This window comes from Armigeres subalbatus, chromosome 1, assembly GCF_024139115.2.
Source record: "Armigeres subalbatus isolate Guangzhou_Male chromosome 1, GZ_Asu_2, whole genome shotgun sequence".
Taxonomy (NCBI): domain Eukaryota; kingdom Metazoa; phylum Arthropoda; class Insecta; order Diptera; family Culicidae; genus Armigeres; species Armigeres subalbatus.
The window spans coordinates 26223312-26245554 of record NC_085139.1 but is presented as its reverse complement, the minus strand read 5'-3'; positions in this window follow the sequence as shown (position 1 = coordinate 26245554).

The following is a 22243-nucleotide window of genomic DNA, read 5'->3' as shown; positions in this document are numbered from 1 at the left end:
ATTATTTTCTAGGATTTCATTTTCTCGTTTCCGTCATCTGAGGTATTTTCTGGGTCTGTGGAAATATATCCTACTTCTTTGGTAACTGCTTTCATTTTGTTTCCTTTTTTCCTTGGAGGTGAACTTGGCTGCTTCTCTTGACTTCTTGTGTGCTTAGTGGGGTTCTTCTGTCCGCTATGGGAGGGTGCGTACAAATTTAATGTTGCTTGTAGTTTACTGTTGTCTTTTTCAGACTTTCAAGTTCGTTCTCGGCTGCTTTTCTTCTTGTTTTCTCCTCTTTGTAGACTGATACCAGATGTTCAAATTTGTGGTTCAGTGCTTTGTATTTTCCTCCATGGATTCCATCTTTTCTCGTTTTCATTTGTGACTTTTTTGATTTCTTCTTTGCATTCCTTCAGCTTCACTTCGAACTGATTTTGATGTCAGCTCTGATCTTTTCTTCAAGGGTTTTCTTTTCTTCGTTTAGTTGTTTCACTTGGTCGGCGTAAGTATTCTAGCTTTGATCTTCTATCATTTTCTGGCTTCCCAGAAAGACAAGTTTTATCCACTTTGATTTTTATTATTTCCTTTTCTCTTTTTAAGACGGGGCATCCATTAAAGAAGGCTCCGTGCTTGTTTCCACAATTTATACACTTTTCTCGGTTTTCACATTCTTCATGATAGTTATTTCCACATTTCCCGCACTTTTCTCACTTGAACAGTCTCTTCCAATGTGGCCAAACTTTAGGCACTTAAAGCAACGCATCGGATTTGGATACCATGGTCTTGTTTCCAGCACAGTGTATCCAATTTTAACTTCTTTGGGGGGTGTTTTTCCTTTAAGCGTAATAACGAAAACTCCATCGGAGTTTTAACATTGTCGCGCATTTTCATCAACTGTTTGACTTCCGTAACTCTTTGGGAGGATAAGTTTTCCAGAAGCTCGTCGTCACTCACTTCCTTCAAGTCTCGGCAGACTATCACTACTTTGCTCGAATTTAAAGTTTTGTGCTCGTACACTTTGACGGTAATTTCGTCACACAATTTTTCAATTTTAGCCAGGTTTTTGCCTGGTGTTCGTTCCTCACCGTCACTAGAATTTTTCCATCCTTCGTTCTCTTTGCGCTGGTTCCGCTTCACAGTAACTTTGGATTGGTTTTTCCACAAGTATCGGGGACACTCCGTGGAAATTTTTATCCTCTTCCATCCTTTCCATCACCATTATCATTTCTCTGGGGTTTCCCCCAGAGGTTTCCCCCAGTCGGGGGAAATTGGATGCACTCATCCGGCAAGTTGGTGTCGCCGGTGGCGCAGGGTTTATTCAAGTTCAGAGCCCTATGTATGTTGTTTACGCTTCGGTCGACGGCACTAGTAATTGGTGATTCAACACTTTCACGGTCTCGGTCGGGGGTAATATGACACTTTCGCGATCGCGGTAGTTGGTTTAATTAATTGCCAGTAAGCGTCTATACTCGACCGGGGCAGAACTCGGACTGGGTAAATCAATTAAAAATCAATAGCACAACGTTATAACTTGAAAACAATTTTTTTTATGCAAAATCATTCAAATCGCTACCTACCAGTAACTATAATGGTTGTACACTCCGTGTTGTCCGGAGCAAAGCCGAATAGTCTTCCTGGCCCTGCTCGCCTGCCGCACGCGCATCTTCCTCGATTGTACATGTGCGCACTCTACCCCGGAGCCAACGTCCTCTTCCAAGTTCTCTGCTTAACATGACTATTGCTGGTCTCTCTTCCGGCATACGCAATACATGTCCAGCCCACTGTAATCTGCCGTATTTTATCAGCCTGCCTATGTCAGTAATTTTTGTGCACCCAACCAGAGGATGTAAGATTTTAATACAGTTCTGCTTTTTTCACATGCATGTATTGTATAAGAACTGTACATGTACAAGAATGGTATAAGACTGAGCCGCAGCCTAGACTTTTTTTTTGCTTTTGTTATTTCTTCTCGTGATAGTTGCCTAAGCCGTTGGAACTCTTTTAGTGCTAGAGACCTTTCTTCTCCCTGTGTGTTTTTGTTTTTCAATTTTCTCAATGCTTTTAGCCTTGCTTTAATGATTTGTGCAACATCGGCATTCCACCCAAGTAACCATGGCACTATATTATGCCAAACCGCTATATAGAGCCACTATACGGCTACTTAAAAACTTATAAGCATTAAAGTAGCACTATATAATTTGCATTAATTTGCATTATTATTATTAATTTTACATCCATCGGACTTGATTGTCTACATGAATAAAATATTATAAACTAAACACATTAGAATTTAATACATAATAATGCACCCAACCTCAGGGGCCCCTCCATAGCCGTGCGGTAAGACGCGCGGCTACAAAGCAAGGCCATGCTGATGGTGGCTGGGTTCGATCCTGGTACCCGTCTAGGGAATTTTCGGATTGGAAATTGTCTCGATTTCCCTGGGCATAAAAGTATCATCGTGTTAGCCTCACGATATACGAATGCAAAAGTGGCTTTGGCTTAGAAACCTCGCAGTTAATAACTGTGGAAGTGCTTAATGAACACTAAGCTGCGAGGCGGCTCTGTCCCAGTGTGGGGATGTAATGCCAATAAGAAGAAGAAAGGCACCCAACCGGCGGTTGTTAGGTTTTCTAACAATTCTGTATAAGAATCTACCAAAACCTGTATGAACACTGTGCATATGTGAAAATGTTAGATTTTTATACAATATTTGTGTATGAATGTAGCAATTTCGCATATGTCCAATTCTTATACAGAATTGTTCGAAAATCTATCAACCGCCGGTTGGGTGTGGGCTCATGTTGCGCATAATCAGTTCGATGTTGCTGTAGTGTAAGGTTGTTTGAGAGGCCGAGGACTAACGTTCAAATTAATTTGCGCCAGAATCCAGGGAGCATCAATCTCACCCAGAAGAGTTTTAGCGACAAAGATGGTCCTCATGTTGTTTCTTAGCTTCTGGAGAGTGTCCATTCCTAATAATCGGCATCGGCTTTCGTAGGATGGTAGGTCGTTGGGGTTACGCCAAGGCAGTGATCGCAGAGCGTGTATTATAAATTTGGACTGAACTCTTTCAATCCTGTCGATCCAAACTCCAAACCATGACAGCTGTTTCTAAAACCGCTTGAACTAGACTGAAGTATAATGAGCGTAGGCAGTAAGCGTACTTTCAGTTCTGAGTCGAACATAACGCCGAGGTATTTTACGATGTTCGTCCTATCCAGTAGTTCGCTCCCAATGTGGTAATCCCAGAGTAGTGGCAACCTTTTTCTAGAGAACGAGATGACTGTGCATTTCTTCACGCTCAATGTCAGACTGTTTACACCAGCGATTACACCAGCTTACGAAACGGTCGATGAAGGTTTAAAGTAAACGACAGACATTGTGTGCCTTGATGATCCTGTATATTTTAAAGTCATTGGCATACACTATTCTACAGCCTTCTGGTACGACGAAGCAGACGTCATTGAAGAACAAGGAGAACAAAAGTGGGCCTAAATTACTGCCTTGTGGCACTCCAGAGTTGTTGCAAAATGGATCAAATTCAGAAGTGCCGATCTTGACGATAAGTTGACGACCAGTTGGCATACTTCTTCAAAGCACTAGCTCGTTTTCGTTTCAGAAATCGTAGACGGTTGTTGGACCAAGGTGGTTTCTGACGTTGTTGGCGAGAAACAGGTACCGTCAACTGGGGAAAATGATCATTTTAAGACAAAACATGCAACAAGAATGTGTGTTTACATTTTAAATCGAAACAAATATTTTCAAAACATGTACTGCTATACGTTGCAATAATCAACAACTTTAGTTTACTGAAATGCGCTCGCATTTATTGAAATAAATTAAATTATCACACATTTTTTGAGTAATCTGGTTTGGGGTGAAGTTGATACTAAAATCATTATGACCTAGCCGTCACAATACACTAGGTTATTTGTATGAATGTTGAATTTACTACGTGAAAAAGTCTACGAAGTCAATATTTGAAACGAAAATAGCGTCATTTATGACTATCTCTCCCTTTCTTACACAAAACACAAAACACAAAACACTCGGATTTCTACCTAGCGGTAACATTACTTGAACGGAGAATATTGTTGACTACCGTTTAATAAAAAAATTTGGCACTTTTGACTGACACATCAAATGATCATCTTCACCTCAATGATCATCTTCCCCCCAGTTGACGGTACGTAATTTGGAAAAAAAAAGTTCCGTAATTGTAGAAGTGAATAACCAGGCTGCTTCATTGGATTGAAGAGCCTTATTCAGGTGCTCGTAACTAACTCTCGAAAAATCAATCCGTTTGTCATCGATTGACTCTCTAAGTGTTATATGAGTTGGGCTTCGTACAGTGGCTAAAAAGAAGGGTGCAATATGGATTGATTGGTACCAGGGAATCATGTGGTTCAACAAGTGTACATATCGGCAAGGAGTCTTCATTTACAAAGAGCAGATCAATCGTAAGATTCAAGCAGTTTTTAGCTACATTCTACTGTTTTAAGTTCAGCGTATTTATACCGTCAATAAACGCAATGTTAGCAGATACAGAGTCAGATGGCTCGGGTAGGCGTATCCATCAGCTACCATGCGCCAGGAAAGATCGGGAAAGTTGAAATCACCAAACAGAAGATGTGTAGTCATTATTGATTTATTGGCATTTATCGGTGAGTACAACAGCTCAAAGTAAGAGGGAGCGCAACAATGAAGAACAGTATGAATAGGTGTCACAAGTGAGCGATTAGTACGAAGCGAACAGATATTGAAATTTTAGCAGAGGGCCAGTTGTGAGAACAGCATTGTTGAAATCGCTGTTATTCTGCCTAACGTCCACCCAGGAACGGCTTTGGTAGTAGCATGGTGACTACTCTTACCAAGACAGATGTGTAGTGCAAATATCGGATGATGTCAACACGGACGAGATGGAGCTGATGAGTTTTTCAATATTGCAGCGATTTCTGGCCAGATCTGGAGGGACAAACACGACACCGAAACAAACCTTGTTGTCCGCCTCCGCCTCTACCCGAAATACTTGGATCACGACCTTTGCGGTAAACGCTGGGGTAAACGATATATTCTTGGCCGAACAAATGGACGGAATTGATGACATCATGCAGCAATGTTTCTGTAAGAACGATGACGTCGTACTCCTGATCTATTACTGCGACGAAAAACTCACCAATCTTCGAGAGGATTATCACATTATAAACTAGAAATTGATGATCAGCTGTATTCGAGAGCGGGACCGCAGTAGATTTGTCTGGGCTACGAGCAAGTAAGTTTTCAGAGCAAATAGAGTTCGCTGTTTGATTTTACTTGCCCGACAATACAGGTTGGAAGTCCTTAACGCCTGACCTATACACAGGACCGGGACGACTGATGAGCGCTGGCTGGATGATCTGGACTGTGATGGGGGCTTCGGAACTCCCATATTGCTAAGCGTTGTGTGCCCTAGAAGTGATGAGTTCGAGACACTGGATTTTGATTGAACGTGAGTGAGGTGGAGACCAGGGCTGTAGGACAGAACATCATAAGAACGTGCAAAGTTCTTAGGATCACCATAGGCAAGTAATGAGCGCTGGCTGGAAGACCCCTACACCTTCTCCAGGCACAGGACCGGGACGACTGATGAGCGAAGGCTGGAGGGTCTGGACTGTGATGGAGGGCTTCAGGGCTTCCACAGTGCTTGTTGATGTGCGTCCCAGATTCGGAGAAGAGTTGAATATGGAATGGTTGTTTAATCCAAGTTCACAAGGCGTACTGCTGATCCGTTTTTTAGATTGGACTCGAACGGACGGATGGAGATTCCTTCTGGCCAAATCCATGGGTTGCTAACTTCATTCGTTGCAGATTTAGATTATTCACCACTTTCAATATCGCGCGATTCGCATCATTATTGATAGAAGATCCTTGTCTTACAGGAGCAGCGGAATGTCTAGAAGATGTTCCACCATTACTTATGTCAGTATCGGCTGATGGAGCAGACCGCCATCCAGTGTTCGAATGGGAGCTGGGTCCAGTGTTGGTAGTGGGAGCCGGATGGACGGTTGATGGCCGATTTGGCGAAATATAGTGCTTATTGATTACTTGGGCACCATGGTATGCTCTTCTTGCCGGTGGAGGTCTTTGACTTAGATATGGAGACCTAGGTTGCTTTTAGAATCTGATGTTCTGCTGTTTCTTTGTTATGGAATTGAATTATAGTCGAATAGTGTTCCCAATCGGCTTCGTCAGTTTTCCATTTTTGTGATTTCGTTATGGAGTTCATTGTAGGAAAAGTAATTACGAGCGGAAAGTGGTCGCTTCCCTGGGTGTCTTGGTAAACTTCGAAGTCGATAGTGCCAGACAGGTTATCGGTGCAGCATGCTATGTCGATACAAGAGCCCTTACCGGTTGCGTTGCTAATGTATGTATAGTCTCCATTATTTAATACCATGAGATCCATTTCGTTGAATATTTCTTCTAGTATTTTTCCTCTGTTCTTAATAAATTAACTGCCCAATTTACTGAAAATTGGCCATTTCTGAGCCTGGACCCGGAAGTTATGGCCAAAATGCAATTTTGTATGGAAAAAAATGGTCACTCATTTTTCAGACACTATCCTTAACCGATTTGCTTGCAGAAAGTTACACTCGTCGCAAATATTCTCCCATTGTTTTCTATTTAAAATTGGTTAGATCGGAGATCCATTTTGTTCAATATTTCTTCACGTATTTTTCCTCTACTGTTTATAAATTTACTTCCCCAGAGGTGATGATGTGCATTCATGTCTCCTATCATGATGAAAGGTTTCAGTATTTGTGTCAATATTCCAGTTATTTTATCTTTCTCTATGTTTAAAATCGTTGAGTATTTAATATAATATCGGTGTAGTCTATATCATTTTTTTATTGCGATAATTGTTCATCCTGTTGCTCTGTTTCAAGTTTGGCGTTGTCGGTGTATAGTGTTGTATTCTCGTATTTCTGCTGGTTCATCAGTTTTACACATTGTTTCTTGTAGGCAAATTATCGATGGCACCAAATTATTGATAATGAGTTGCAATTCTTGTCTACTCGTGCGAAGTCCTTGGGTGTTCCAAGAGATTATGTTTGTTTTTGTTTGATTTGTCATAGTTGAGTGAGTTGATCCGGTTGCTGGACATTTGAAACTGCCTGCTCGCTATTGTTTTTCTTCTTGATCAATGCAATTCAAACACTTAGTGTTTCCATCACATTCGTCACCGTGGAACACTTCGCTACAGTTAAAACAGCGTTTGTCTTCGTTGCATGTTTTGCAAGATATGACCAGGCATTTAAAGCAGCGCGTCGGTCGTTGGTAGTACGGCCGAGTTGCGATACGTAGAAACCTGATCTTTATGTATTGCGGCGCTTTGAACTCCACGTTACGTAATAATTCGTTAAATTTTATAATATTCAAAATCTTTATTTTTTTTCTTGGAGGGAAAGGAGCATTTCTTCAGGCATTGCGCGGCCGGTAATAAAGTTAATTAGTTCAGTGCGTGTTGGCTCTTGTTTCAGACGGCCGTACGATCGCGCGATTTGTCGAAATCTTGAGATTTGCATTGCACGGGCGGTACGAAGGGTAATTAGTTCAGTGCGTGTTGGCTCTTGTTTCGGACGGCCGAACGATCGCGCGATTTGCCGAAATTTTGTGTTTTGCATTGCGCGGCCGGTAATAAAGTTAATTAGTTCAGTGCGTGTTGGCTCTTGTTTCGGACGGCCGTACGATCGCGCGATTTGTCGAAATTTTGAGATTTGCATTGCGCGGCCGGTAGTAAAGTTAATTAGTTCAGTGCGTGTTGGCTCTTGTTTCGAGTCAGCGGATCGACCGGTCGTCAAAGTTTAGTTTTGCTTTGTGTGGGTGAATAGATAAATCAGAAAGTGAAAGTTTGTTTCTTGTCCGGTCGTGTTTTTCCAGTCAGCGGATCGGCCGGTCGTCGAAGTTTAGTTTTGCTTTGTGCGGAAGGCAAAACGATCGGCCGGTCATCGTAATTTTGTTCTGGTTTGCGCGGGTGAGTGAATAAATCAGAAAGTGAAAGTTTCAGACAGCGAGAGTGTTATTTCCCATCCCATAGATCGCATCACTTACCGAAGTGAACCCAGATAAATTATCCTTTGTAACTAAAACGATATCCTATCCCAAGACAATCGTGGAGATGCAGAGGTGTTCTCGGTCTCTAGTAGCAACGAGAGTCGGACTAACAATCCTCCCTTCCTATATGACCGTAAGGACGTGGCCGGCGCCGTTATTGACTTTAGATATTTGAGCTCCCGAAACGTGTACATTGAGAATGGGTAGCTAGTCCCAAGCCCCATTTATTGTGTTCTCTGTACAATTTCGCAAGTTCTAGTCAATCACGGAGTAGCAACTACGAATTGTGCGGTCATAATGCTCATGCTCATGCTTATGCTCATGGAGGGAAAGGAGCATTTCTTCATCATCCATAACATACGTATCATAATACGAGAATGACATTATGACCAAAATTTTTGATTTTGATTGAGCTATGGAAATAGGATTTATCACGCTCTCCATAAGAACTGCTGAGCCGCTCGAAAGCTCAATAGGCGGCGGAACTTTTTCAGCATATTTATGAGAGGGTTAATGGAAAGCAATGAGATCGACAAAAAAAACTGAACAACTAGCTATGATGATGGCTATTATAAATCCTCTATAAGAAATAAATAAATCCAAGAAGCATGGACATTGTTACTTGGGCTTAACCGTTTTACTTGCAACTTTCCTATTTAAAATTGGTTAGATCGGACTATGGGCTCAGAAGTAATGGCCAAAATACTATTTTTCATGATGCACGAGAAAGACACCTTCGCCTCTAGGTAGATTAATCAGGTTTTGACGTAGGACTTACGTCTCTCTTCACTATACCGGGTGTCATTTCAATATTTCTAAATCGACCGCGTTACGCTGTGTTGAAAGATTTTGAATGATAATAGCGTTTGTCCCAGTGAACGGATCTCTTCGGAAAACCCCTTAATCGACAGATCTCAAGTATGCCTTTCATATTCATACTTGATATGACCCGAAAAACTTGTTTTAATAGGCCTAAAACTATTTTCAAAGCAAAACATTGGCTGCACTGAAACCTATAAATATGGGTGCCGCTTGTTCCTCGCGTCATTTGTTCGCTTGATTCTGATGGGTACAGACGCTAGCGGATAAGCTGCAACTGCGCACCAAAATAAGCCATAAAAGAGGGTGACGCAATTTTTCCTTCTCATTCTGTTCAGAACTTCCAACGGGATATTATCATCATCAACGATGAATAAAACCGGGGTGCTACCCAGCACCATGAATCAGTTTTTTGACGAACATCAAGTGGAACACAGCAGCAGAAGAAGCAGCCCAGCCTAGACCACACACCGCAACAGTGCCGAGCAGAGACCCGCAGCAGAAACGAGCCGAGACCGGCCGGCCTCAGTATTGAGCCGAGACCGGCCGGCATCAGTATTGAGCCGAGACCGGCATCAGTGTTGAGCAGAGAAAGGCGAAGAGAGAAAAAGAGAAAAAGTTACAACGTTCTAGAATGGTTTCCTGCCAGAATCTCCCTTGGTCAACAAGTTTCCTCTGAAAGAGTTAATTTCCGGCCCTTATCAGGGCGAAGAGAGTTAGTGATAATTTTCGCAATAGGTTGGAATTCGTCGCTTTTACGGCGGTGTTCTAGATGAAATCGTTGGAGTTAATTTCCGGCCCTTATCAGGGCCAAGAGAGTTGTTTATAATTTTCGCAATTGGTTGGCATTCATCACTGGTTCGTCGGTCGCTGCATTAAGGCAGTTTGCATCCCGCTGGTTCGATTTGGGAACCAGCACACGTCGCACACCCCAGAGCACCCAGTTTCAGTTTCACAGTCCACTGCAACATGACGCAACAGATGGAGATAGAAAATGTATGCCATCAAAGCAAACGGTTCTTCTGAGAGCCACTGATACTTACTAAAGAGTTTAATATTAAAGCTTTCAATACCTTTCGCTTTAAAAATAGTACTTTTGTGCCAAATTCAATCTTCTAGAGATAAAATGTTATACGCAAGTAGCAGATTTTCAAGATTTTCGTGGCCAATTAACAATATCCCAAAACGGAATGCTATGAATCGATTTTTTATCTATTGGATTTATTTGAATTTTGGATTTATTTGATTTTGATAAAAATATGTAGAAAATGACTCTTTGATACTTTCTAAAAGATTGCTGGAACATTTTGATTATTATTGTTCGACGTAGTTTTCAGTGTTGGTTGATGTATAGATGGTGCTACAAATGGTAAATTACGCTGACTGACAGTCTGTAATTCACAACATGACATTTTCGTTTGGTCGGTCTAGGTGAAGGAGGAGCCAACAAGCAGTTTACAATGGTCTTATTCATCAAAGGGGAGGAGCTTCGGCTAGAGCTGTTCTGGTATAATGACAAAATCATGGCTCACGCGAGTGCAGCCCGGGCTTAAATTTTATCTTGACCAGCCGGAAGGAACCAACATCCAACGACAGGGAGAATAATGGTGTCATCTCTAGAAGTCAAAGAATTATCTTTTTCATATTTTCATCAATGACAAAAATATTAACATTAAATAAAAAAATCGATTGATAGCTTTCTGTTTTAAAATATTTTTCTAAATTGGTCACGAAAATGGTAATAATAATGATATCGCCTTTTTCTTCTTCCAATATGTGAGAGATTTGGGCATATTTTTATAGAAATTGATTCCTGAAATGTATATATTGAGTGTAAGTTGTTCGTGAACAACTTAGGAAAATGTTCTCGAAATAGAGAGCTATCATGGGCATTTGGTCATGTTGGTTTCATTATTTACATAACAAAACAGCTAATGTATTTTGCACTACTTCTAAAAGATTGGTAGAAAGTTGTTGATTATTCTTGTTCGAAGTGATTTACGATATCGGTCGACGAAAAGGTGGTGCCAAAGAACGGCATACAACGCTAACAATACCAAAAAGGCGGAGTTTGAAACTCAAAACATTGATTACATGTGACAAATTATTTCCTCTTGATTGGTCAATGTAAAGGAGGAGCCAACAAGTGGTTTATAACGGTATTATCCATCGAAAAGGCGGAACTTCGGCTCCGGCTTCTGGGTTCCTATGCTATGCTGAAGAAATCATGACAAAATATTTTCATTTCGAATCATTTCGAAATGTCTTGTCACTTAGGAAACGATGGTCCCAATCTTGTAAAGAAAATCTCCGACAGCAAAATTACCAATCCAAACGAGACTTGCATGGTCTCTGCTGCTCTCTACGACACAAGATGATCGCTACCGACACCGCCGCGGCGATTGATGTTCGTCCGCTCAATCGATTTACAATTGATTTACAATGGTATAGATGAATCAAGTAAAGAAATAAGAACTAGACAACCGACGCTGTTAACTTTGACAGATCCTACAGCACAGCATAGGATAATTTGAACTTCTGAAGAACATATTTGAAGGTTAATTTTGACGTAGGACTTATGTCTTTCTTTACTATACCGGGTGTCATTTCAATATTTTGGCATCGAGAGCGTTACGCTGGAATAGAAGATTTTGAAGGTGAAGCGTCCATCTGACTGAACAGATTTATACAACAAACCCCTTAATCAAAAGATTATAAGTACACGTTTCATATTCATCATTGATTAGACACGAAGAGCTTGTTTCAATAGGCCTAAAACTGTTTTCAATGCAAAGTATCCATTACCGCGTTCTGATTGGTGCAGACACCAGCGAATGAGCTGCCGCTGGGTCTGCTGAGAAGGCATAAAATAGCGCAAAACGATTTTTTTCTTTCATTCTAACCGGGACAAGCAAAGCCACAGCAGCATCGATTCGACAGCACTCGCAACTTTTCGCAAAACAGCATCGTCCGCATCATCCGCTTTTCGGCCCGGCAGCGCCGAGGCCACCATCAGCCAAAGCATGCCAGTACAGCCGCAGAAAATGTTCCAGAAGCAGCCCATTCTACAGACCCGACACCACAGCAATGCCGAGGAGATACCGGCAGCAGCAGCAGAGTCGAGCCGATACTAGTCGGCATCAATGAAGAGCTGAGGCCGACCGGCATCAGTATTGAGCCGAGACTGGCCGGCATTTGTATCGAGCCGAAACAAGTTGAAGAAAATCAAGAGAAAGAACTGCAATGTTCTTGAAGAAATCGCGTGTGTGTGTATTTTGGTTTCGAGTAAAGAAACCCCCTCGGTCAACCAGTTCCCCGAAAGGAGTTAATTTTCGGCCCTTATCAGGGCCAAGAGAGTTAATAATAATTTTCGCAATTGGGTGGCATTCGTCACTGGTTCGTCGCATGCTGCATTAAGGCAATTCGCATTCCGCTGGTTCCATTGAAGAAACAGCACACGTCAAGCGGATACGCTGCATGAAGATAGCTTTGGTTTTGCGCTCCACCCAGGAGCACCCAGCATCAACCTTACAGCCCGCTGCAACATGACGCAACAGATGGACATAGAAAATGTTTATTTTCAAAGCATACGGTTCTTCTGAGAGCCATTGATAGACTTACTAAAGAGTTTTTAAAATTATAAAATACTCTAGAGATAAAATGCTATACGCGAATAGCAGATTTTCAAGATTTTTTCATAACCGTTACATAACAAGAACTGTGACATATAATGAAATAAATCACAAAAATTCCACTATTAGATGAAACATCGATTGAGAGCTTTTCTTTTTGAGATATTTTTTCCTATGTTGCTCATGAAAATTGTTATAATAATGTTTGGGCTGTTATCGCTGATTTTTATGCAAATTAGGTGACGTGAGAGATTTGGATATATTATACATCTTCAAAGAAAAGATATTTTAGTTACTAGATAAAGATTGTCGCTTCGGTTCCCTTTGTTCTGCTGTCCGAAACATGTGTGGTACATACCTGTCAAATCGTATGGATTTTCCTTCTTTGACATTTAGCTTCCCTATCCTCGCCAGCAAAAGATGTTCCGGACAGCGACGACAGCGACAATCTTTATCTAGTAACTAAAATATCTTTCTTCAAAGGCATAGTCAAGTCAAGTCCTACGTCCACTTCGCGGTTATGTCACAGACATTACCCACTGTTCGTTTTTTATTCATAATAACGGTAAATTAAGCACCGTGAATGTAAATTATGCATTTCTGAAAGAGTAAACCATCAAATACTAAGAGAAATGGAATATTATCCAGAGGGTGGCAGCAATGATTTGCCTACATTCTCGAAAGTGTCTGCACCTCAAATTCAATTAGTTTTGTATTTCGGCAAAACGGTGCCGATTGATGACCCCCCGTCCCGTGCCCACACACAACTCCAGACCGGGGTGCACCACTTCACTTGGATTCAATTGGCAAAGTGGTGTTGAAAATTTTCCCGCGAACTGACTGGTGGTGTAGCCAATTAGGTTTAATTATGGGCATGTTTCTGTCGACAGCAGCCCGGTTCGGTTCAATCATCAGCGCGCTTAAGTGCCTACATGTTTGTGAATTAACTCGTTCAACTCGGTCCGGCGAATTTTCCCCATTTACCGGTTCTATTCGTCGCGAGTTTTCAATGGTCGCCGATTCCGATATATTAAAATTGAATTTGCTGCTTGGTAAAAAAAGCCACGGAACCGATATTCGTTTACAATGATTCATCGCTCCATTTGTAATTAGATTTATCAAAACGCAATTAAGCCCAAGGGTTTTAAGTGGAATCGTTTACGGTAAACAATTAGTTTTAACTTTTAGAGTTTTATTGTTAAACACATTGTTTGTAATGGTAATTGAGGGAAAATCGTTTGAAAAAGCTGAGGCCATTCTGGGAAAATTGATTAAAAAAAGAATTATTATGGCTTTGTGCGAGAATGAATAGTGCTTCATGGTAATGAGCATAAGGAAAAAAATCTTAACTTCTCCGAAACGAATCACCGAGCATGGCCACCTCTGGCGGATCCCAGCATCCCCCCTCTCTTTCACAATCCGAACCCATCCAAGTGTAAAATTAAATCCCACACAATGGAAGCTTTTAATCCACGGAATGACCTATTTCGTCATCTTAAAAAAAAACGAAAGCGAGCAGCACTTTCAGTCTTTTTTTCTTCTTCTGACTCCCAAGTCCTATCTCTAGCTTTTGTCCAGTAAGCCCGTAACCTCGAATCATGATGACGCCCATTCCGCAAATGGGCATATCACTGCCGGCAAGTGTGCCGGGCAAGAGGGCAATGTGATGTGAGACGGGACCCGAATGATATCCAAATCAACGGACGGCGGCCGCCGATGCGAACCACAACAAAGTAGAATATGAGACTGCTGGGCCCATTCCATCGCACTTCGACGAGAAAAAAAAAACAGCAGAAGGACTCAAATTTCCTTTGGTCATTTTTTTTTACTGAATGGAATAAGGTTTTTTTATTCGCTACATGAGCTGACGTCGTCGTCGCTGACACTTCTGCTGGATGGACAGGATGTCCCATCATACTTAAAACGAATGAAAGTCATCAGCTGGATGGAGTTTTTCGACTGAGAATGCTTTTTCATCCTCTCTCTCTTGGGCAAATGGATGGATCACTGATGACGTTGCATTCTGGTCGAGGATTGTGGCCCCAAGGCCGAGCAGAACCGGAAAGTAGCTACAATTGTTGCACCAAATGTCATCCAACGGAGTTCCGGCTTTTGAATTGAGATTTATAATTTAGGGTTTTTTTATGTTGGGGTTTTTAAGATTTTTAGGATTCTTAGGACATTCAGGCTCGACAATATTCACAGTCGAAACAATCTGTTGGCGACGATTGCTAGAAAATTAAATCGCATTAGTTCTAAGTGTCTTCATCAAATTGTGTGGGACATTGCCGCCTCGCATCTAAGTGTTCATTACACTTTCACAGTTATTAACTGCGAGGTTTCTAAGCCAAGTTACTATTTCTGCATTCGTATGTCATGAGGCTAACATGATGATACTATTATGCCCAAGGAAGTCAAGACAATTTCCAACCGAAAATTGCCTAGACCGGACCGGAATCGAACACAGCCACCCCCAGTATGGTCTTGCTTTGTAGCCGCGCATCTTACCGCACGGCTAAGAAGGGCCTCTCCTATCCCTATCCCCGTGGTATCGTCAAGAAACGAGTAACCCTATAGGTTTGTATTGAGTAACACCTTTGTTATGGGAAAAAAACGGAAGATTTGTTTGCAAACTTGTACATTGCCGTTTATTTGAAAAGGGACTGATTGATAGAGAGGATTCTGGGACAACGACAACACAGGATCAATAAGGTTCAGTCTGTTTACTTGTTTTGCAATGAGATTCGAAAACTTGCGGCATGCGTCGTCGGTCCAAAAATCTCCGGCGGCGGCATTTGTCGTAATTTTAATTGCTTTCCAACCCGAACGCACTTTTACCTTCACTGAGCTTGTTTTTTACGTTGGGAGAATTGCAACTCGCTAGTGATCTTGTAGAAAAGGGTTGCGAATTCTTTGGAATAGTCGAAGGAAAATCGTCGGAATTTCTAAAGAGACTATGGAAAATTTCCACGAGAAATTATTGGAATTTCCACCAAAAACTGTATCAGATTCCGCAAAACAAAAATATTTGCAATTTTGTGAGAAAGCCTTTGTGTTTTCAGGAAAAATGATTTGAATTTTTACGAGAAATTTACCAAAATTACAACTGAAAATTCTCTATAATTTCCACCGCAAATTATTCGGAAAAGTCTTTGGAATGTCAAAAGATTTTTTTAAATTTCGTCAGGAAAATGTTCCAAATCTGCAGGGAACGTAGGGAATCAATGACCTCGAAATAATTCAAAATTTTCACGGAAATTTACTCGAAATATTGACGGGAATAGTTTTGGAATTTAGAAGAAAATTCTTAGGATATCAACGGATGATTATTCAATTTGATATTGCATGGAATTTTCAAGAAAAGCATCAACATTATCACGGAGAGTTCTGTGAAATATAACCGGGAAGCTTTAAAGACTATCAATCGGGATCTTCTACGAAAATTTTCACGAAAAACTTATTGGAATGTATACTTGACATTCTCGGAACTTCAACTCAAAATTTTTCGTAATTCTGAAAATTCTTCGGTTTTGTACAAATTTGAACCGGCGTTGTGAATTATAGGTCAGATGCGTGACAGATTTTAAGCAGTGGCGTGCCGATGCAAAAGTGTCGGCAGCGGTGGAGCACACCTCTAGGAAGAGTCGAATCCAACAGAAATTAAATTAATTGGCTTTGAGATTTGGTTTCAGGAGCCGAGGATTCAATTTGAATCTGATTTGGATTGTCCAATCACATATGATATTTTAAAATTTGGAAAAGTCTACGTGGACGTCAAGGGGGGGGGGGGGGGTTTCGGAAAGGTCTACGAAAGTCTACAAGGGGGGAGGGGGGTTAAAAATGTGAAATTTCGGTCTACGTGGTTTGTGGACAGCCCCTTAGTGTGATACACATAATAAATAATTGCCTGTATTACGGCTTTTGCAAACGCTGTAAGGCAATTAACCAACCAGCCGTATATGGTTCAACACACCATTTTCTTTATAACTTTTGAACGCAATGACCGATAGGGATTATATTTTATTATATTCAATAGTGATCAACTAGTGTTTGTCCCCAGTCGAATGCAACTTGTTGCGAGAAAATCGGTTAAGAATTACTATGTGAAAAAGTGGCTAATGGTTTTCGTGTGCACACACACACATACATACACACACATACACACGGACAGACAGAAATTTGTTCAGCTCAACGAGCTGAGTCGATTGGTGTACAACATCAGAGTCTCCGAGACTTCTATAAAAAGTTCGATTTTGGAGTTATCAGGGGGACCCTTGTAACATGGAATCAAATACAAAAAAAGGAAGGAGCAGGCGAGGCGAATACTTACTTGATACTTGATGGCTACAGCTCTTCGATGAACCTACGCCGAATGGAGGATCCTTCTCCACTGGACTCGATTCTGGAACATTGAGCGCCCTCAGGTCCTCTTCAACTGCAAAAAGCCATCGTGTACGCGGCCTTTCACGAAGCCTGCGAGCTCTTCCAGGTTATCCACTAAATATTATCTTCGCTTGACGTTCTTACGGCATATGAACAACGTGTCCAGCCCATCGTAGTCTGCCATGTTGTATAAGCTTAACAATACAGCTGGTACAACTCGTGATTCATGCGATGTCGGCGAATACCGTTGTCCTGTTTACCGCCGAGTATTATCCGCAGCACCTTACGCTCAAACACTCCGAAAGCTCTCCGTTCAGTCTCCGTTCCTCTCCATGGACGTTAACCATGTTTCATGACCGTATACAGCCACCGGAAGAATCAGAGTAGTATACAGCGCGAATTTTGCCTTAGTTTGTAGACTACGGGACTTAAGCTGTTTACAAAGTCCATAATAAGCCCTATTTTCAGCTGCAATACGTCTTTTCACATCAACATCATTATCGCATGTCACTCTTGTTCCAAGATACACAAATTCTTCCACCACTTCAAATTTTTCAACATTCAGTATTACACTACCACCATCACTAATCAATTCACGTTGCTTGCCAGCGATCATGTACTTCGTTTTGCTGGTATTGATCGTGAGGCCAATCCTCGCTGTCTTCCCCTTAGAAGGCACAAAAGCCTCTTCCAGGGCACGGCGATCAATCCCGATAATATCGATATCGTCCGTAAATCCCAGGAGCATATGCGATCTTGTGATAATGGTACAGCTTCTTTGCACACCAGCTCTCCTAATCGCTCCCTCGAGCGCTATATTGAACAGTAGATTCGAGAGTGCATCACCCTGCTTTAATCCATCTAAGGTAACAAATGATGTCGCTATTTCATCCTAACCCTCACACTTGATTTCGATCCGTCCAACGTTATACAAATCAGCCGTATCAGTTTCGCCGGAAAACCATGTTCAAGCATAATTTGCCATAATTTATTTCGCTTCACTGAATCGTACGCCGCCTTGAAATCAATAAACAGACGATGTATCTGCAAGTTGTATTCCCGAAATTTATCAAGGATTTGTCTCAGGTTAAACATTGGATCCGTCGTTGATCGGCACTCATGAAAACCTGCTTAGTAATCGCCAACGAAGGGAAGGACTCTGCCTGCGGTCTCAATCTGTTGAACATAATACGGGACATTATTTTGTACGCCGAATTAAGGAAGGTTATTCCTCGGTAATTGGCGCACTCTAGTCTGCGCCCTTTTTGAAAGAGAGGGCAAATAAGGCCGTCCAACCAGCTAGCAGGCAATTCTTCGTCTTCCCATATTTTCGACATAATATGGTGCAGAACTTCATAAAGCTGCTCACTGCCATGTTTGAGAAGTTCAGCCGGGAGCTGGTCCTTCCCCGCAGCCTTATTGTTTTTCAGCTCATTGATAGCTTTTTTAACCTCATCTAGTGTAGGCGACTCCACAGCTTGTCCATTGTCGCTAATATTTATTCTGCTCACCGATGCACCGTCACTTACACTATTCAACAAAGTCTCGAACTGTTACTTTCACCTGGCAGCCACTTCGGTTTTATCTGTCAGCAAATTTTAGTCTTGGTCGTTGCACATGACGGGAGATGGCGCTGTCTTTCTCCGTACGTCATTGACAGTCTCATAAAACCTCCGCATATCATTCTGCTCCATTTTTTCCTGCGCCTCGCAAATCATCTGTTAGTCATACTCTTTCTTCTTCCTGCGGTGGGTTCGTTTTTTGGCTGCTCTTGCTTCCTTGTACCGATCTCTATTCGATCGGGTACCCGACACCAACATACGGCTTCTGGCAACGTTCTGCTCGTCAGTCACTCTCTGACACTCCACATCGTACCAATCCGTCCTGGTTTGCCTCTGTGCAGTGCCTACCAATTCTCATGCTGTTGTGCTTACCGCTCCATGGATCGAGTTCCATAGATCGTTGATGTTGTCGCTAACGTTGATTGCACTTATCCGTTCGTCGAGCTTCTAACGGTACTCAACCGATACTCCTTCCGCTGACAATCGCTGGATATTGTAACGCATCGTTCGCTGTGATCTTTCGTTTGATACAGTTGACAGCCGTGATCGAATTTTACTGGCAACGAGGTAGTGATCAGAGTCAATGATCGGACCTCTGAATATTACCACATCGATAACATCCGAGAAATGGCGCCCATCCACCATCTATCTGGTTGCAAGTTTCACCATTTGGGTGTCTCTAGGTGTGCTTTCGGATATTCTTTCGTGCAGAGTAGGTGCTACTGATGGCCATCCCTCTGGCAGCAGCAAAATTTACTAGCCGTAGGCCGTTGTCGTGGTAGCGGAATGAAGGCTCTCCTACCGATTATGGGACGGAAAAGTCCTCTCTACCGACCTGAGCGTTAGCGTCTCCGATAACAATTTTCACGTCATGCTTTGGACACTCTCCATAGGCTTTATCAAGACATTCATAAAACGTGTCCTTCACGTCGTCGGATTTATCGTTTGTCGGTGCGTAAACGTTGATTAGGCTGTAATTGAAGAATTTGCCCCGTAACCTCAACACACAGTTTCGTTCGCTAATGGGTTTCCGCCGCATCACTCGATTCATCTGCTTGCCCATCACTATGAAACCAACTCCATGCTTTGCTTTTCCGCCTGCGCTGTAATAGATGATATACTTGAATGCACGGGGTCCACGGCTCGGAATTCAAGTTCTCCGGATCTGGGCCATCGGAATTCTTGAATAGCGGCCATGTTCACTCCAACCTTCTGTAGTTCACGAGCCAAAAGGCTCACTCGTTCAGGTTCATTTAGGGTTCTGACACTCCAGGTACCTAGTTTCCATTCATATTCCTTATTTTGTTACCGGGTCGGTTGCCAAACATAACGTTCTCTTTTTCTTCTATCTCCAGTAGGGTGGCTCAAATTAGTATGGGAAAAACTTTTTTTAATTTTTTTGATGGGCCGCCCTCTTATTCGGTTCTATTTGATGCCCTGATGCTCTGGATAAAATTTCAGCCAAATCGGTCAACGTTTGGGCGGTGCTAAATTTGTTGGAAGTTTATATGCAAAAATGTATGCAGAAACATCCAAAAACAGTGAATTGCAGTTGGACGGCACAACTTACGATGAAGAACTATGATATTCATTCAGATCATGGAGAGTTTAATACAGAATGGTATGCTGAAAACCGCGAGAAGAATAGAGTTTGCCCAGCTAAGTTATTAGCATTTCTGTGAAGTGGGGTTTGAGCAAATTTCGTTTCTTTTACCTTTGAAAAGAAATAAATTCACCTACAACACTCCAGTAAAATGCTAATATCTTTGTCTAATAAACTCTAATCTTCTCGCGGTTTTCAACATAACATTCTGTATTTTATTACAAGAACTGAATGAGTATTATGGTTCTTGATCGTAAATTGTGCCGCCCAACTGCAAATCACTGTTTTGGGAAGTTTCTGCATACATTCCATATAAACTTCCAACGAGTTAACACCGCCCAAACGTTGACCGATTTGGCTGAAATTTTGTCCAGAGCATCAGGTATCAACAGAATAAAAAGGGCGGCCCATCAAAAATTTGAAAAAGTGTTTTGAGCCACCTAATCTCCAGTTTTCGTGGTTTTTGAGAGGCTTCAGTGAGCTACCTTACTGGGGTCGCCCTACCTACATTGCGCTGATGGGGCTGCCACCTTAGGTATAGCTGACGCGATACATCATTTCGTTAGTCAACCGTTGGGTACTAGGCAGACGCTGTTTGCGCCGCACCTCCTGGTGAACAGACGCTCGAGACGTACCTTCTCACTCTAACTGGTGTCAGAAGGACAACAGTGCCCAGGCTGCACTACCAGCTAAGTACACAACCCTTAGCTGGCGGTCGTTTGTCATCGGACGACCCGTGAAAGCGTAAGATAGGAACTTGTAGGGACCAGAGCTCTGTTGGGTGCTCCTTCCTTGGAGTCAACCCACCATTTTGCAGCCCAGGCGAGGCGAATATTGTTGCAAAAAGTGGGAAGCTACTGCGATCTCAAATGATCTCGCAGGAAGCAGTAGCGAGTATACCAGAAGTAGGACCAAGACTGATGATAACCAGGGAGGCCAACAGGAGCTAGAATACGAGAATAGGGTGTTCACCCCAAAATCAGAAAGTAGTGCTACTCATGAGGAGCTATAACTTGGGTGGTCCAACATAATGTAGATGCGGACTGACTTCGTGAAGGACAAACGCAATGTCCACATTAATGTCAAGCTACTAGGACGAGCATCAAGTCCGCCGTTAAAGCAGCCGAGCACGAACAGGATGCTTTCAACACAAGAGCTGAAGCAGCTGAAAACCAGCTGAAAGAAGCAGCGGAGCATACAGCAGTTGAGGCACTGCAGGCACCAATGAGCCCCCAAAATACTCGCACGGAAGAAGCGAAGCAGGGAACAGCCAGTAGAGCAGGAAGTCGCGAAGAAGCAGCGGAACATGCAAGATTGTGCTAGGAAGGCAAGAAGGAAGGCGTCAAGAACGGTGATTGGCAAACCGTGGAAAGCCAGCGGGAGAAGAGGAAGAAGCAAAAGGGGAACGTAGAAAAGTAGAAAGAATAGAAGAAGAAAAAACCCATTTTATTTCACCAAGTAGTGCTACTGCCTTTCTCGTATTTACCCGACTAGAAGAGCATAACAAAAAAATAACAAAATTTTAACATATTGTGATATTTATAACTTATTTTGATACAATTTAGTTCTCAGTAGCCATTATCTTTCAAATGTTGTAACAGGATTATATCATAATATGATTTGAAAAATGCTTAACACCGAATTGCCCAACAGTAGGCAATTAAAATAGATGTAGCAAAGTCTCTCAGCCATAGATATCACAACGCTGATAAAATTTGAGAAGGTTGCCTTATTTGTAATGTTGTTAATTTCATGTTCTCGAAAAATATTCTTGTTCAGACAAAAAAAAATATCATAATTGTTGATCGCAATCTGTAGACCTATCACGACCTGTAAAAATTCCAACTGCACAGAAAGAATATATTTTGTATCTTATTCTGTTATAAATTTCTAACAAAATATGTTATTTTTAAGATAAAATTGTAAAAAAATCTGATAGTTTTTTGTTTCCAGTCGTGCAGTTTTTGATAGAAATTTAGATATTTTAACAACATCCTGCACCATGTTTCTAACACATTTTGTTATAAAAATTTAGTATAACATAATAACAAGGGATGATATAATTTTGATATGACCTTCTAGTCGGGTAGTCAAGACTCCAAGCTTATATGGTCGTCATATGGCTCGGTTTGATGTACCAATTTTTTTTATAACTTTTAAACGCAACG